The sequence below is a fragment of the Arachis hypogaea genome, chromosome 5 (assembly GCF_003086295.3).
Source record: "Arachis hypogaea cultivar Tifrunner chromosome 5, arahy.Tifrunner.gnm2.J5K5, whole genome shotgun sequence".
Lineage (NCBI taxonomy): Eukaryota > Viridiplantae > Streptophyta > Magnoliopsida > Fabales > Fabaceae > Arachis > Arachis hypogaea.
This window is the reverse complement of record NC_092040.1, coordinates 76,535,265-76,553,426: the sequence shown is the minus strand read 5'-3', so window position 1 is coordinate 76,553,426 and position 18,162 is coordinate 76,535,265.

The following is an 18,162-nucleotide window of genomic DNA, read 5'->3' as shown; positions in this document are numbered from 1 at the left end:
CATCTCTGCAGAGCATAGAAATTAAGCTTGGATAGGCCAATCTGGCATCCTTGGAATTCCTGTTTGCTATTTTGTATAGTTCACACGAGATCAGTTGATGGACTTCTACTTCTTTTCCCAACATGATGCAGTGAATCATCACTGCTCTTTTAATAGTAACTTCAGAACGGTTGCTGGTGGGCAATATAGAACGCCCAATGAAATCCAGCCAGCCTCTGGCTATGGTTTGAGATCTTCTCTTTTGAGTTGATTTGGGATGCCAGTCGTGCTGGTGGTCCACCTGGCTTCAGGGATGCATATATCCTCTAGAATCTTGTCCAAGCCTTTATTTACCCTCATCATTCTCCTATTAAAGGAGTCTGGTCATCTTTCAGTTGAGGAGCTTAAAGATCTCCCTGATTTTGTCAGGATGGGTATGAACAATCTTTCCTCTGACTAAGGTCCGATGGTCATAGAGGGCAGCTCCAATTATTCTTTGCCTGTCTGTCTGCCATAGATTAGCATAGAACTCATGAACCATGTTCCTTCCCACTTTCGTTTCAGGATTAGCTAGGATTTCCCGTTCCTGTTTCGAATTTGTTCTTGGATCTCTGGATATTCATCTTCTTTCAGATCGAACTTGACTTCCGGGATCACTGATCTTAGACTCATTATTTTGTAGTAATGGTCTGAATGTTCTTTAGTTAAGAACTTCCCTTGATTCCAAAGTGGCTTTGGAATATTCTCTTTCTTGCCTCTTGGGTTGGGTTGTTTTCCTTTAGGGCCATGATCAAAGTATGTTTTTGTGATCACGGATAAGCACACCAAACTTAGAGGTTTGCTTGTCCTCAAGCAAAAGAAAAGAGAGAAGAGGAATAGGAGGAGAGCAAGTGTGGAATGGTGGATGATGAGAGGGGCGCCGAAAGTGGATATAAAGGGAGGGGTGGGTTTTCGAAAATAAGAAAGAGATATAAGATAAAAGATATGATTTATAAAAGATAAATATGACAAGAAAAGGATATAATTTAAAAAGATATGAATGATATTTAAAAATAAATTTGAAATTTATAATTTGAAAAAGATTTTAAAAGATAATTAAGTTGGAAAGAGATTGGAAAAAGAGTTGGATTGGATTGAAAATCATCTGTCTTTATGGATTAAGATGCATGTAAAATCTTTGAAATAGGGATTTCAGAAATTAGGGATTTAGAAATTAGGATTAAAATTTTTGAAATTGAAGGATGATATTTGGAAACATGTTTATGAAGAAATCATTAATTGAAACATAAAAATTAGGAAAATTTTTGAAGAAAAACGAATTTTACCTCCTCCCCACCATCCTGGCGTTAAACGCCCAAACGCTGCATGTTTTGGGCGTTTAACGCCCAATTGCTGCTTCTCCTGGGCGTTCAACGCCCAGCTGTTGCTTCTTTCTGGCGTTGAACGCCAGGAAGACCTTTGTCACTGGGCTTTTTCTGAACGCCCAGGACGCTGTCAATCTGGCGTTAAACGCCCAGAAGGTGCTTCTTTCTGGCGTTTAACGCCCAGAAGATGCTCCTTTCTGGCGTTTAACGCCAGATGGCTACCCTTACTGGCGTTGAACGCCTAGTGGGTACTTCTTTTGGGCGTTCAACACCCAAAACGTTTCTTACTGGCTTTTCCATGCCAGTGAGCTTCCAAATTCCCTGTAACTCTGTGAATTCAATCAATTGCTATTTTACCTTTTGGAGATACTTTGACATATACCTGTAAAAATCAATTAATTAGCAAAACAAATAAATTAAATTTTGTGAATGGCTGGGTTGCCTCCCAGCAAGCGTTCTTTAATGTCATTAGCTGGACTATTACTGAACTTTAATCAAGTCTCAGTTTTGAGCATTCTTGCTCAAATTGCTTTCAAGATAATGTTTAACTCTCTGTCCATTAACAATGAACTTTTTGTTAGATTCATTATCCTGAAGCTCTACGTATCCATATGGTGAGACACTTGTAATCACATATGGACCTCTCCACCGGGATTTTAATTTCCCAGGGAATAATTTGAGCCTAGAATTAAATAGCAGAACTTTCTGCCCCGGCTCAAAGACTCTGGATGACAATTTCTTATCATGCCATCTTTTCGCTTTCTCTTTGTATATTTTTGCATTCTCGAAAGCATTGAGTCTAAATTCCTTTAGCTCATTTAACTGAAGTAATCATTTTTCTCCAGCTAACTTGACATCAAGGTTCAGGAATCTGGGTGCCCAGTAGGCTTATGTTCCAGTTCCACTGGCAAGTGACATGCCTTTCCATACACAAGCTGGTATGGAAAGGTCCCTATAGGGGTCTTGAATGCTGTTCTGTATGCCCACAGAGCATCATCCAAGCTTCTTGCCCAATCCCTTCTACGGTTAATTACAGTCCGTTCCAGGATTCTTTTGAGTTCTCTATTTGAGACTTCAGCTTGCCCATTAGTCTGTGGATGGTATGGAGTGGCTACCCTGTGGCTAACTCCATAACGAACCAAAGTAGAGTAAAGTTGTTTATTGCAGAAATGAGTGCCCCCATCACTGATTAATACTCTAGGGGTACCAAATCTACTGAAGATGTGTTTCTGGAGGAATTTTAACACTGTTTTAGTGTCATTAGTGGGTGTTGCAATAGCCTCCACCCATTTGGATACATAATCCACTGCCACCAAAATATAAGTGTTTGAGTATGATGGTGGGAAAGGTCCCATAAAGTCAATACCCCATACATCAAACAACGCAATCTCCAAGATCCCTTGTTGAGGCATGGCATAACTGTGAGGCAGATTGCCAGATCTTTGGCAACTGTCACAATTAAGTACAAACACTCAGGAATCTTTATAGAGATTAGGCCAGTAGAAGCCACATTGGAGGACTCTTGTGGCTGTTCACTCACTTCCAAAATGTCCTCCATACTGTGATCCATGGCAGTGCCATAGGATCTTCTGCGCTTCTTCCTTAGGCACACATCTGCGGATTACTCCGTCTGCACATCTCTTGAAGAGATATGGTTCATCCCAAAGATAGTACTTTGCATCTGTGATCAATTTCTTTGATTGTTGCCTACTGTACTCTTTGGGTATGAACCTCACTGCCTTGTAGTTTGCAATATCTGCAAACCATGGAACTTCCTGGATGGCAAAGAGTTGCTCATCTGGAAAGGTTTCAGAGATCTCAGTAAGAGGGAGGGACGCCCCTTCTACTGGTTCTATTCGGGACAGGTGATCTGCTACCTAATTCTCTGTCCCTTTTCTGTCTCTAATTTCTATATCAAACTCTTGCAGAAGCAACACCCATCTTATAAGTCTGGGTTTTGAATCCTGCTTTGTGAGTAGATATTTAAGAGCAGCATGATCAGTGTACACAATCACTTTTGATCCTACTAAATATGATCTGAATTTGTCAATGGCGTAAACCACTGCAAGTAGCTCTTTTTCTGTGGTTGTGTAATTCTTCTGTGCGTCATTTAAAACACGACTGGCATAGTAAATGACGTGCAGAAGCTTGTCATGCCTTTGTCCCAACACTGCGCCAATGGCATGGTCACTGGCATCACACATTAGTTCAAATGGCAGTGTCCAGTTTGGTGCAGAGATGATTGGTGCTGTGACCAATTTAGCTTTCAGAGTCTCAAATGCCTGCAGACACTCCTTATCAAAGACAAATGGCATGTCAGCAGCTAGCAGGTTGCTCAGAGGTTTGGCGATTTTTGAAAAATCCTTTATAAACCTCCTATAGAATCATGCATGCCCCAGAAAGCTTCTGATTGCCTTAACATTGGCAGGTGGTGGTAATTTTTCAATTACCTCTACCTTAGCTTGATCCACCTCTATTCCCTTGTTCGAGATTTTGTGCCCAAGGACAATTCCTTCAGTTACCATAAAGTGACATTTTTCCCAGTTTAAAACCAGGTTAGTTTCTTGGCATCTCTTTAGAACAAGTGCTAGATGGTCAAGACAGAAGCTGAATGAGTCTCCAAATACTGAAAAGTCATCCGTGAAGACTTCCAGGAATTTTTCCACCATATCAGAGAAAATTGAGAGCATGCACCTCTAAAAGGTTGCAGGTGCATTACACAGGCCAAATGGCATCCTTCTGTATGCAAATACTTCAGATGGACATGTGAATGCTGTTTTCTCTTGATCTTTTGGATCTACTGCAATTTGATTATAACCTGAATATCCATCCAGGAAGCAGTAGTATTCATGACCTGCCAGTCTTTCTAGCATCTGGTCTATGAATGGTAAAGGAAAATGATCCTTTCTTGTAGCTGTATTGAGCCTTCTATAATCAATACACATACGCCACCCAGTAACTGTTCTTGTAGGAACCAGTTCATTTTTTTCATTATGAACCACTGTCATGCCACCTTTCTTAGGGATGACTTGGATAGGGCTTACCCAGGGGCTATCAAAAATAGGATAAATAATCCCGGCCTCTAGTAACTTAGTGACCTCTTTCTGCACCACCTCCTTCATGGCTGGATTCAGCCGCCTTTGTGGTTGAACCACTGGCTTGGCGTCACCCTCCAATAAGATCTTGTGCATGCATCTGGCTGGGCTAATGCCCTTGAGATCACTGATGGACCACCTAAGAGCTGTCTTGTGTATCCTTAGCACTTGAATTAGTGCTTCCTCTTCCTGTGGCTCTAAGGTAGAGCTTATGATTACAGGAAAGGTATCACCTTCTCCCAGGAATGCATATTTTAGGGATGGTGGTAATGGTTTGAGCTCGGGTTTAGGAGGTTTCTCCTCTTCCTGAGAGATTTTCAAAGGTTCTACTATTCTCTCTGATTCCCCCAGATCAGGCTGAACATCTTTAAAGATGTCCTCTAGCTCTGATTCGAGACTCTCAGCCATATTGACCTCTCTTACCAGAGAGTCAATAATATCAACGCTCATGCAGTCATTTGGGGTGTCTGGATGTTGCATGGCTTTGACAACATTCAACTTGAACTCCTCCTTATTGACTCTCGATGTTACTTCCCCTTTTTGGACGTCAATGAGAGTTCGGCCAGTTGCTAGGAAAGGTCTTCCTAGAATGAGAGTTGCACTCTTGTGCTCCTCTATTTCCAGCACCACAAAGTTAGTAGGAAAGGCAAATGGCCCAACCTTGACAATCATGTCTTCAATCACGCCTGATGGGTATTTAATGGAGCCACCAGCAAGTTGAAGACATATCCGGGTTGGTTTGACTTCTTCAGTCAAACCGAGCTTTGTGATAAAAGATGCAGGTATTAGGTTGATACTTGCCCCAAGGTCACATAGAGCTTGCTTGGTACAATTACCCTCTAATGTGCATGGTATCATAAAGCTCCCGGGATCTTTAAGCTTCTCAGGTAAGCTTTTCAAAATGACTGCACTGCATTCTTCAGTGAGGTAAACTTTTTCAGTTTCCCTCCAATCCTTCTTATGACTTAAGATCTCTTTCATGAACTTAGCATAAGAGGGTATTTGCTCAAGTGCTTCTGCAAACGGAATCTTTATTTCAAGAGTCCTGAGGTAGTCTGCAAAGCGAGCAAATTGCTTATCCTGTTCCGCTTGGCGGAGTTTTTGAGGATAAGGCATTTTGGCTTTGTATTCCTCAACCTTAGTTGCTGCAGGTTTATTGCCTACAGATGTGGATTGGGAAGCTTTTTTAGAAGGGTTGTTATCAGCACTTATATGTGACTGATCCCCCACTGGTGTTTGAATGCCAGGTTTGAGAGCTGGAGTGGCGTTAGACGCCAACTCCTTATCTGTTACTGGCGTCTGAACGCCAGAACTGTGCTCCCTTTGGGCGTTCAACGCCGGATTCATGCTCGTTTCTAGTGTTGAACGCCAGGAATGAGCATGGTCTGGGCGTTCAGCGCCAGCATTATTCCTCTCTGGGCTCTGATTGTTCTCAGAGGGATTTTGAGTAGCTATTTGTTCATTTCTTGGCTTCCTGCTGCTTTGAAGTGAAGTATTTAATGTTTTCCCACTTCTTAATTGAACTGCTTGGCATTCTTCTGCTAGTTATTTTGACAGTTGCTTTTCTGTTTGCTTTAACTGTACTTCCATATTCCTGTTAGCCATTCTTGTTTCCTGTAGTATTTCTTTGAATTCGGCTAGCTGCTGAGTTAGAAAGTCTAATTGCTGATTGAATTCATTAGCCTGATCTACAAGACTGAGTTCAGCAGTTACTGTTTTAGCTTCTTCTTTCATAGAAGATTCACTGCTTAGGTACAGATGCTGATTTCTGGCAACTGTATCAATAAGCTCTTGAGCTTCTTCAATTATTTTTCTCATATGTATAGATCCACCAGCTGAGTGGTCTAGAGAAATCTGAGCTTTTTCTGTAAGCCCATAGTAGAAGATGTCTAATTGCACCCACTCTGAAAATATTTCAGAGGGGCACTTTCTTAGCATCTCTCTATATCTCTCCCAGGCATCATAAAGGGAATCATTATCTCCTTGTTTGAAGCCTTGGATGCTTAGCCTTAGCTGTGTCATCCGTTTTGGAGGGAAATAGTGATTCAGGAATTTTTCTGACAGCTGTTTCCATGTTTTTATGCTGTTCTTAGGCTAGTTATTTAACCATCTCTTAGCTTGATCTTTTTACAGCAAATGGGAACAGTAATAATCTGTAGACATCCTGATCTACTTCCTTATCATGTACTATGTCAGCAATTTGTAAAAATTGTGCCAGAAACTCTGTAGGTTCTTCCTGTGGAAGACCAGAATACTGACAGTTTTGCTGCACCATGATAATGAGTTGAGGATTCAACTCAAAGCTACTAACTCCAATGGAGGGTATACATATACTACTCCCATATGAAGCAGTAGTGGGGTTAGCATATGACCCCAGAGTCCTCCTGGACTGTTCATTTCCACTTAATTCCATGATGGAACAAGGGAGATGATATGTATGTTGATATTATTTATTTAATAAAAATAAAATAAAAAATGGAATAAATAAAAACGAAATAAATAAAATAAAAAAATTAAAAATATTTTGTAAAGATTTTCGAAAAATTTTGAAATTGAAATTTGAAATTTTTATATAAAAAATTTCGAAGTTATAGTTTAAAATTAGTTAGAAAAGATATAATTTTTTTTTTGAATTTCGAATTTTATGATGAAAGAGAAAAAAACACACAAAAGACACAAGACTTAAAATTTTTAGATATAATGCTCCTTATTTTCGAAAATTTTGGAGGGAAAACACCAAGGAACACCAAACTTAAAAATTTTAAGATCAAAACACAAGAAAGACTCAAGAACACCTTGAAGATTCACAAGAACACCAAGAACAAAAGAAAAAACACCAAACTTAAAATTTTTAGAAAACCAAGATAAATTTTCGAAAATTAAAGAAAGATCAACAAGAAAACACCAAACTTAAAGTTTGGCACAAGATTAAATTAAGAAAATTTATTTTTTTAAAAAAAAAATTTAAAAAGAAGATGCCCAATTGCCAAGAACATAAGCCAACGCTATAACCAACTGAGCTAAACATGTAACGTATTTTAAAGATATATTATTTTTATGGATAAAAGTATAATTTTTGAAAGTTAATATTTTGAAAAAGCACAAGAAAAACAAGAAAAGACACAAAATAAGAAAAACTCAAGATCAAACAAGAAAAATAAACAAGAACAACTTGAAGATCAACGCAGAACAAAGAACACAAGTTCGAAAATTTAAAGAAAAATATAAAATATGCAGTTGACACCAAACTTAGAACAAGACACTAAACTCACGAAAAAAAAATTAAAAATTGATAAAGAAAAATAATATTTTTGAAAAAAATTTTTTTTGAAAAGAAATTATCCTATCAGAATTTAATGACTCTATAGTAACAAAAATAAATTATTCCTAATCTAAGAAATAAAATAAACGTTTAGTTGTTCAAACTCGAATAATCCCCGGCAACGGCGCCAAAAACTTGATGCACGAATTTGTAATCCGTACAACTAACCAGCAAGTGCACTGGGTCGTCCAAGTAATACCTTACGTGAGTAAGGGTCGATCCCACGGAGATTATTGGTTTGAAGCAAGCTATGTTTATTTTATTAATCTTAGTCAGGATGCCAATAAGGTTATTTGGATTTAATTGTAAGAAGTAAAAATGTTTGGAATAAGGAATTGTTACTTTATTAATGAAGAATATGTTGGAGTTTTGGAGATGCTTTGTCCTCTGAATTTCTGCAATGTAATATTCAACTCAATTGTTTGTAAAGTTCCATCCATGGCAAGCTGTATGTAGGGTGTCACCGTTGTCAGTGGCTACTTCCCATCCTCTCAGTGAAAACGGTCCAGATGCTCTGTCACAGCACGGCTAATCAGCTGTTGGTTCTCGATCATGTTGGAATAGGATCCATTGATCCTTTTGCGTTTGTCATCACGCCCAGCAATCGCGAGTTTGAAGCTCGTCACAGCCATTCAATCCTTGAATCCTACTCGGAATACCACAGACAAGGTTTAGACTTTCCGGATCCTCAAGAATGGCCACCATCAGTTCTAGCTTATACCACGAAGATTCTGATTAAGGAAGTTAAGAGATGCTCATTCAATCTGATGTAGAACGGAGGTGTTTGTCAGGCACACGTTCATGGATTGAGGAAGGTGATGAGTGTCACGGATCATCACCCCCTTCACAATTAAGCGCGAATGAACATCTTAGATAGGAACACACACACGTTTGAATGAAATAGAAACAATTGCATTAATTCATTGAGACGCTGCAGAGCTCCTCACCCCCAACAATGGAGTTTAGAGACTCATGCCGTCAAAGTGTATAAAATTCAGATCTGAAAAATGTCATGAGGTACAAAGTTAATCTCTAAAAGTTGTTTAAATAGTAAACTAGTAACCTAGGTTTACAAAAAAAATGAGTAAACTATGATAGATGGTGCAGAAATCCACTTCTGGGGCCCACTTGGTGTGTGATGGGGCTGAGACTTAAGCTTCTCACGTGCCTGGGGCTGTTTTGGGCGTTCAACGCCAGGTTGTAACCTGTTTCTGGCATCGAACTCCAGCTTGTAACCTGTTTCTGGCGCTGGACGCCAGACAGCAGCATGATACTGGCGTTGAACACCAGTTTACGTCGTCTATCCTTGCGCAAAGTATGGACTATTATATATTGCTGGAAAGCTCTGGATGTCTACATCCCAACGCCGTTGAGAGCGTGCCAATTGGACTCCTGTAGCTCCAGAAAATCCATTTCGAGTGCAGGAAGGTCAGAATCCAACAGCATCAGCAGTCCTTTTTCAGCCTAACTCAGATTTTTACTCAGCTCCCTCAATTTCAGCCAGAAATTACCTGAAATCACAGAAAAACACACAAACTCATAGTAAAGTCCAGAAATATGATTTTTGCCTAAAAACTAATAATATTCTACTAAAAACTAATTAAAACATACTAAAATCTACATGAAATTACCCCCAAAAAGCGTATAAAATATCCGCTCATCAAATCCCTTCGTACAAATGTTTTGGTTGTCACAAGTAACAAACCCCTTTAAAATATATAACCGAGTATTTAAACCTCGGGTCGTCTTCTCAAGGAATTGCAGGGAGGTATGTTCTTATTATTGGCTATGAAAATGGTAAAATTGGGGTTTTAGAAGTAAGGTGGGAATATATTATATGACAAGTAAAATAAAATAATACTAATAAAATCCTTGGCAAGGTATAAGAACTGGAAGTCCTATCCTAGTTATCTTTATCAATTGTGATGAGAATTGGATTTTTCTCCCACTTTGTTAACCTCTAACTATGAAGGTAAGTTAAGTGGATGAATTAATTCCAATTTTCAATCAACAATGAGTTTGATAACTCAAGGGTCACCAATTATTTAACCAAGGCCAAAAGGAAAGGAAATTGAAGCTGCTGGAATAAAAATGTCTTTAGATGGGAAGCAATAATCATGTAAATAAAAGAAAGCAATATTAAACTGAAATACCTTAAATAACATTAATTAAAAGAGTATTCTATAACATGGAAGAGTTCATAAATTAAATTGGGATAAATAAAAATAAAGAACCTGGGATTGAGAGTCACTCCTAAAACTAAGAGAAGTCCTAAATCCTAAAGAGAGAGAGGAGAGAACCTCTCTCAAAACTAAACCTAAATCATGGAAAGTGAATTATGAAAGCATGATTATGAATGGATGCATTCCCCCACTTTATAGCCTATAATCTGTGTTCTCTGGGCTGAAAACTGGGTCAGAAACAGCCCAGAAGTCACTTCCAGTGCTTTCTGGTCCGTACAGGTCGCAGAAAAGTGACACGGCCGCATAGCTCACGTGGCCGCGCGGGTTGCGTTCTTGCCAGGTCACGTGTCCGCGTGACTCACGTGTTCGCGTTGCCTAGCGTCAGGGCAGCTATGGCAAATTATATATCAAATCGAAGTCCCGGACATTTTCTTTCCAACGCAACTGAAACCGCGTCGTTTGGACTTCTGTGGCTAAAGTTATAGCCATTTGAGTGTGAAGAGGTCAGGCTAGACAGCTTAGCAATTTCTCCAACTTATTATATTCCTTCCACTTTTGCATGCTTCCTTTCCATCCTCTAAGCCATTCCTGCCTTATAATATCTGAAAACACTTAACACACATATCAAGGCATCTAATGGTAATAAGAGAGGATTAATAATAAGTAAATATAAGATCAAAGGATCATGTTTTCAATCAAAGCACATAATTAGGAAGGCAAATGTAAAACCATGCAAATAGTATGAATAAGTGGGTAAAGAGTTGATAAAAACCACTCAATTAAGCACAAGATAAACCATGAAATATGGCTTTATCACCTATCTTAAGGTCAACTAGCCTAAGGTTCACGAAACATTACATATGATACAAAGAAAACCGAAACCATACATTGGCCGATTTCCAAAATGCACCAAACACCAAAACGAAACCACCAAGTTCGATCCAAAGCCTCAAACCAACTCCAACAAACACCAAAATTCAATCTAACATATTAAAACATACCAACATCAATCCTAAGGTTCACAAAACAACTAAATCACAAGGGTTTAGTGAAACCTTACCTTACCCACGAGGTTAGGGGTAAAACCCAACAATATTCCAATGCTAGATCACCCCTAAACAACCAAAATCACAAAACTTACTCGAAAACCAAATCCAAAAATCCAGAATTATTAGGGCTGGAAAATGGAGCTTGAGTTTCAATTTCTTTTCAACAAAACTTAGCTAGAAACGAAGAGCTCGACAAGAGCTTTGCGTGGCCGCAAACGGCTCGTCAATTGAAGCACTGTAACTTAATTTATGGTCGCTGGAAGATGGTTGTGAATAGTGACCAAACCCTCACTTCTCCTCTCTTCTCAATCAGTGCCCCTTTCTTTGTTTTAGGGCAAAAATGAGCTGAAAGCTCATTAAACATACATATATATGTTGAGCCTTGGACCCGGTTTGGGTCCAGTCCAAGCCGTTAGCGTTTTATGTCCATTTGTGGGTCAAAACCTTTAAGATTAGCGCCCGATTTTCGATTCAAAATTATTGTTTTTCAAAATAATAAATTCAATTTTCAACATCTTATTTTCCAAAATACGCGATTCTGGACAAACTAGTACCGGCTTAAGCACCGGTACGTATTTTTATAAAAAAAATTTTGAAATAATACATTTTCCAATTCAAAAAATTCATTGAAATCAAATTTCACCTTTATATTTTAAAAAGAACATTTCTATATTTTCGAACCGACTCCGGGCAGTTAAAAATTATTATTTTGTTAAAACAGTTATACGTGAAAATTCCAGTTCTTACAACTGGCGCGAAGCTCCTCCAGCGACGTCTGTTCGTGGGCGGATTGGCGGTGAGCTGGCGGTGAGGGCGACGGTGAAACGGCGTGGCGACGAGGAATGCTCCCCGCGTTCAGCCTCTCTCTCTTTCTCGTGAACTTTGCGCCTCTCTCCCTCTTCCCTTCATCGGTGACGCGACAGCCTTGACAGCGCGGTGGTGGTGCGCGACGGTGGCAGTGTGACGGCCGCTCCCTCTCCTTCCTTGGCTCGATCGTCTTCTCCTCTAATGGCTCTTAGATCTCACTCTTTTTTTCATTTATTTGGGTATATGCATTGCAGCTGAGAGGGAAAAAGGGGTGAAATGGCAATGGGTAAGGTGGTGAGGCAGTGTTGATATGATAAGGGAGTGAGGGTGAGTGTTAGGTTAGGGTTAGTGCCAATTAGGGTTTAATTTCGGAATTAGGGTTTGTGTATGAAATTGGGGATTTTGAGTAGTTTAGTAATTTTAATAAAATTAAGGGGTAATAGAGTAATTGAAAACAAATTTTGAATCTAATAATATTATCTATAAAATTATCATTTAATCATCAATTTACAAATTCTTTTAAACTCAATACTCTAATTCAATATTTAGAGATAATCAAATTAATTTTCTTTAAATTATAAAATAGAGCTAAAAATTTAATTATTCAAATTAAAGCATATAAAATCCTTATTATCATTCAATTACTAAAATTTTAAATCATAACTAATAAATTCCTTAATTTATATATAAAATCTTTTAAAAATATAATCTTAATTAAATATAATAAATTATAAATAAATTTCTTATTTAATTTTTAAAAATCGGGGTCTTACACTCTTTTCCATTTGCTTTCCCCTTCTCCTCATCACATCGACAGTGGCGGCTCCCTTCAAAGCAGTGATGATGACGACTTCATGGCGACAAGATGCGACGGTAATGGCAACAAGCCCTAACAGTACGGAGCACTCCTTCATCTCTCCTCCATCGCGTTTTCTTTCTCTCGTGTGCGACAATTTTCGATGTCTCTCTCCTCTGATTCTTCTCCTCTCGACGATGGCAACTATAGAAGTAGGGACAAAGCGTGGCAGCGGAGCCTTGGCCGACGTTAACCTACACCTCTTTTTCCTTTCTTCTTCTCTCTGCGTGTGTGTTTATGAGTAAGGGGTGTGTGAGTGTTGTGTGCGGCACTGAGAGTGAGTAGAGTGAGGTGTGGGCGAGCGTGTCTTAGAGTTAGGATTTTGATTTGGGAATTAGGATTAGAATTAGAATATGGTAAAATTAGGAATTTTAGGGTCTGGATAGTATAAAAATTTTAATAAAATTAGAGAGTAGAATAGTAATTGAAAATCAAATATAATTCAACATAATTATTTTTGAAAATACTATTTATTTATAAATTCATCAATTAGTTTCGAGCAGCTAATCTAATTTAAAAATTATAGATAATCTAATAAAAAAATTTTAGTTCCTAAAATTAAAGCATTAAACCCCAAATCCCAATTATTCAAATTAAACTAACAAATTCTCATTATTTTTTAATTACTAAAATTTTAAATTTTAAAAAAAAAAATCTACTTATCATAAAAGTTACATAAATTCTAATTAATATGAAATTCAAAGTCTCATATATAACTTTAATTTAATTATTTTTTATAAATAATTTTCTAAAAATAAAATTATAAATAAATATAATAAATCACAAATAAATTATTATTTAATTTTCAAACATTTAGGCTGCGTTTGTTTTTAGAGACAGGATAGAACATGACACTGAAACGGAGACAATAGAATGGAGACACTAAAAATTATCTTTTGTATATTGTGTTTGGATACAATGGATAAGACACTAATGTAATAATGTCTAGTATTATGTTTGGATACACATGGACAAGACTAAAATATTATATGAAATGACTAAAATAGCCCTATGATTCCAAATTTTCTACATCAATACAAATTAATTTAATAAAAAATGAGAGTACGTAGGAGTACAGACGGAACTTGAAAAAAATATTTGAAGAGGCAAAAAATTTTAATAAAAAAATATATTAGTATTTATATTAAAATAAAATTTATAAATATAATTATTTTATTTTAAAATTTATTATTAATATGTAGGAATTCATATGGTTAAGATTAACAAAAAAAATAATTTTGAGTTTGATTAATAAAAATTTTGTTTAAGTTAATAAGCCAAATTAATTTTAAATAAAAAAATTAATTTAAAAAAATCCATTTTTACATGAAAAAACAATTAGTTTTTGCATATAAAAATCTATTTTTATTTAAAAAAACTAATTTTTTTATCAAAAACTTATTTTTCTTTAACAAAAACTGATTTTTTCTTTAAATTATATAAAATCAATTACAATTTATAAATTATTTTTTAACATTTTAAAAGATCAATTTTACTTTTAATAATATTTATCTTTCAAAAGTTTTAAGATTAATTATTTTTGTTATTATTTTTATTACAAATCAAATAATATAATATAAGATTAAAATGGTATTGAAGTAAAACGATAAAAAGAAAAGAATTATCTATCCCCAATAAAAAATTCTACAGAAAGAAGAGAGTACATGGAAAAGAAAGAGATAGAGAAAGAACAGGAATAAAAAAGTATCTCTGAACAAAAAAATAAGAAGGGATAATAGTGGAAAAAACGGAAAACAAAATTTATAAAATTTTTCGAGTCCACTCTTCCAAATCTCATGTCCATCATTGTCCTTCGTAAAAGAGTGGATACAAAAATATAAAAAAAAACTGCCTCGGAGACAATATGTCCACTATCCATGTCTCTGCTTCCAAACACTTTTTAAACAAGTGTTGTCCATGTCTCCGTGTCCTACCCCCGAAAACAAACGCTATCTTAGAGTCTTGGCTCAGAATTCGGTGGTTCCATAACCTTTGGACCACTTAATGGTCCCATTGAAAAACATATTTTTAGAGTGTTTTTAACAATTACTACATAGTTCTTGAACTAATTTTAATTACAAATTAATTATATATATTTTATTTAATTATAAAAATTATTTTTTATTTTATAAATTATTATTTTATCAATTATCTATTATATTTATTAACAATTAAATACAAAAACAACAACCAATTATATCCTCCATTGATCCTAATAAAGTTTTTGGCCATGGCGTTCGTCCATGGCTTCTAAATCGTGTTTCCTTGAAATTCAATCGATTGGTTTATCAAAACAATCGATTGAATTACAGTGTATCACAAAACAATCGATTGAAAGTTGTAAGGTAGAATGGTTTTCACTTAAAGCAATCGATTGTTTATACTTTCCAATCGAATGAATGCCCAAAAATAATCGATTGTTTTTGTTACTCAATCGATTGAATTCACGAAAACAACATAGATTTTCCAAATACAATCGATTGGAAAGTGGTGACATTGAAGTGTTAGCCAAATTCAATCGATTGGTAATGTAATCCAATCGATTGGAAGGTGATAAAGTTAAATTTTTTGCCAACTTCAATCGATTGGTAATGCTACCCAATCGATTGAAATGTGTCTTACGCCTATTTCAATCTTGTTATCTTTTTTAGAAATTATATTATTATTCATCTATCTTATCTTTAAAATTCTATCTTCAATTTTTGCTATTTTATTTTGATGTAGATAAACTAATCTTATCTTTTCTTTAATATTAATGTAAATTTTAAAACATTGAATAAATTTATATTTATTTTGATTACATTCAAAAGTGAATTATATGTATTCTTATAATCAAGAAATATACTTAACTTCTCTTATAATAAGTAAGTTTTTCAATAATTTAATTTATTAAAAAAATCTCATCTTTTTATTTATCTTACAAAATAAAATTCATATTAATAGTTTTAAATAAGACAATTAAAATAAAATATAAAAATAAAGCTTGAATAAAAAAATACAAAGTTTTCAATCTAAAAATATAAAATAGTTAAAAAATAAAAAAATTATTTAAATATGATTTTTCAAGACACTCTATAACTTAGATGAATAAATATTATTTTTAAAATGAATCATGATATATTGATACAAAACTTATTGTGTGTAAATTTTTTTAAAAATTAATAAACCTCTCTCGTTAATAACAATATTGGAACTTAAATTTGAACGCTAATTGATATTATATATTGTGTAGGTACTTAGAGTATATTAGAAAAGTACGTTAATAATTTAAAAAGAAAAATTATTAATGTAAATTTATTTTTTTAAAAAATTAATCCTTATTGAACTATTCTACTTTTATTCCTTCAAAACATATCTTAATAAAAATATTTGTAACAATAATTTACATCCAATAAGAATATCTTAATGAGCAGTTACATCATTCTGTCATGGGTTAATGCAAAATTTACAGAACGTGAGTACATGATTGAGTATGTTGTTTTAGATTATAAACATAGGGGTAAAATAGGAAAAAAATAATCGACACCAAACCCTCTGTATTCCTAATATAAATTGTTATAGATAAGTATAGTTTCTTAAAATTTTGGGGTGTCCAGGCCACTACTCGCCCCCTCTAGGTCCGTCCCTGATTACTAGCTAATTAATTAATAATAAAAAATAATAACATCTATTTACTTTTTAGTATTTCTCAATTTTTGTGAATTAATAAAAGATAAAAAAATATTTTTTCTTACACAATCAATTTCACAAATAAAGTATCGAAACGAATAATTGCAAAATTAGAGATTCTGTTCACTGACCTCGATTTTGTAATCAAAACGATGGTTTATTTTTTGAACACTATAACGAAAAATTTGATTGGACCTTTGCTGATTACTGCAACGGTGATTAACGATGAAGAAATAGTGGATATTAAATAGACGGATAAAAAATTAAAAAAATTGGATATTGAATAGATGGATGTTCCAAAGAAAAACAATTTAATTTTTTATAATTAAAGAAAATGATACATGATTTCAATGGTGGGATTGAATAATTAGTGATGGATTATTTACCAATTTATAATGTTAATATTAAGAAAAAGATAAGATTAGTTTATCTACATCAAAATAAAACAGCAAAAATTGAAGATATTATTTTAAAGATAAGATAAATGAATAATAAGATAATTTCTAAAAAGATAACAAGATTGAAATAGGCACAGGACACATTTCAATCGATTGGGTAGCATTATCAATCGATTGAAGTTGGCAAAAAATTCAACTTCATCACCTTCCAATCGATTGGATTACATTACCAATCGATTGAATTTGGCTACAACTTCAATGTTATCACTTTCCAATCGATTGTATTTGGTAAATCCATGTTGTTTTCGTGAATTCAATCGATTGAGTAACAAAAATAATCGATTGTTTTTGGGCATTCATTCGATGGAAAGTATAAACAATAGATTAGTTTAAGCGAAAACTATTCTACCTTACAACTTTCAATCGATTGTTTTGTGATACACTGTAATTCAATCGATTGAGTTACAATTCAATCGATTGTTTTGATAAACCAATCGATTGAATTTCAAGGAAACACGATTTGGAAACCATGGACGAACGTCACGAGATCAAATTTAATATTTTAATCGATTGGAATGGCCAAAAGCTTTATTAGGATCAATGGAGGATATAATTGGTTGTTGTTTTTGTATTTGATTGTTAATAAATATAATAGATAATTGATAAAATAATAATTTATAAAATAAAAAACAGTTTTTATAATTAAATAAAATATATGACGTTAATTTGTAATTAAAATTAGTTCAAGAATTATATAGCAATTGTTAAAAAAACTCTAAAAACATATTTTTAATGGGACCATTAAGTGGTCCAAAGATTCTGGGACCACCGAATCCTAAACCTAGAGTCTTATACAAAATACCAGAGTTAAGTGATAAAATTAAACTCTAGCAATTTTGAAACACAAACCTAATGACATTTTGCCACGAGAAAGTACAGAAAATTATTTTTTAGTTAGTTAATTTTAGTTAATTTTTTTATTTTTAAAATTCTCATTTTTAAATGATTTAAAATTTATAACTTATAATTTAGGATTAATAATTTATAATTTTAGAATTTAAAAATTAATTTTAATAAAATAATTTATAATTTTAGAATTTAAAAATTAAGTTTAATAAAATAATTATAATTTTAATTAGAAAAAACAACTCCAGATTGAATAGAATATTAATAATCCTAATAGAGCATGAAAAATATCCATATAGGAGGAGACGATTACAAAATATACATTCTCAATTTAATATTCGATACAACATATTTTTTGGTCACATATTCAATACAATATAATATATGAGAATTTTAACATTATTTTATTTAAATAAATACTAACGTTTGAGTAAATAATAGGAGAAAAAACTGAATATGGTTACAAAATCTAACATATACTTAAATGATAGCATAAAAAACTTTTACAAGGTATATTTCAAATTAAATCCAGAT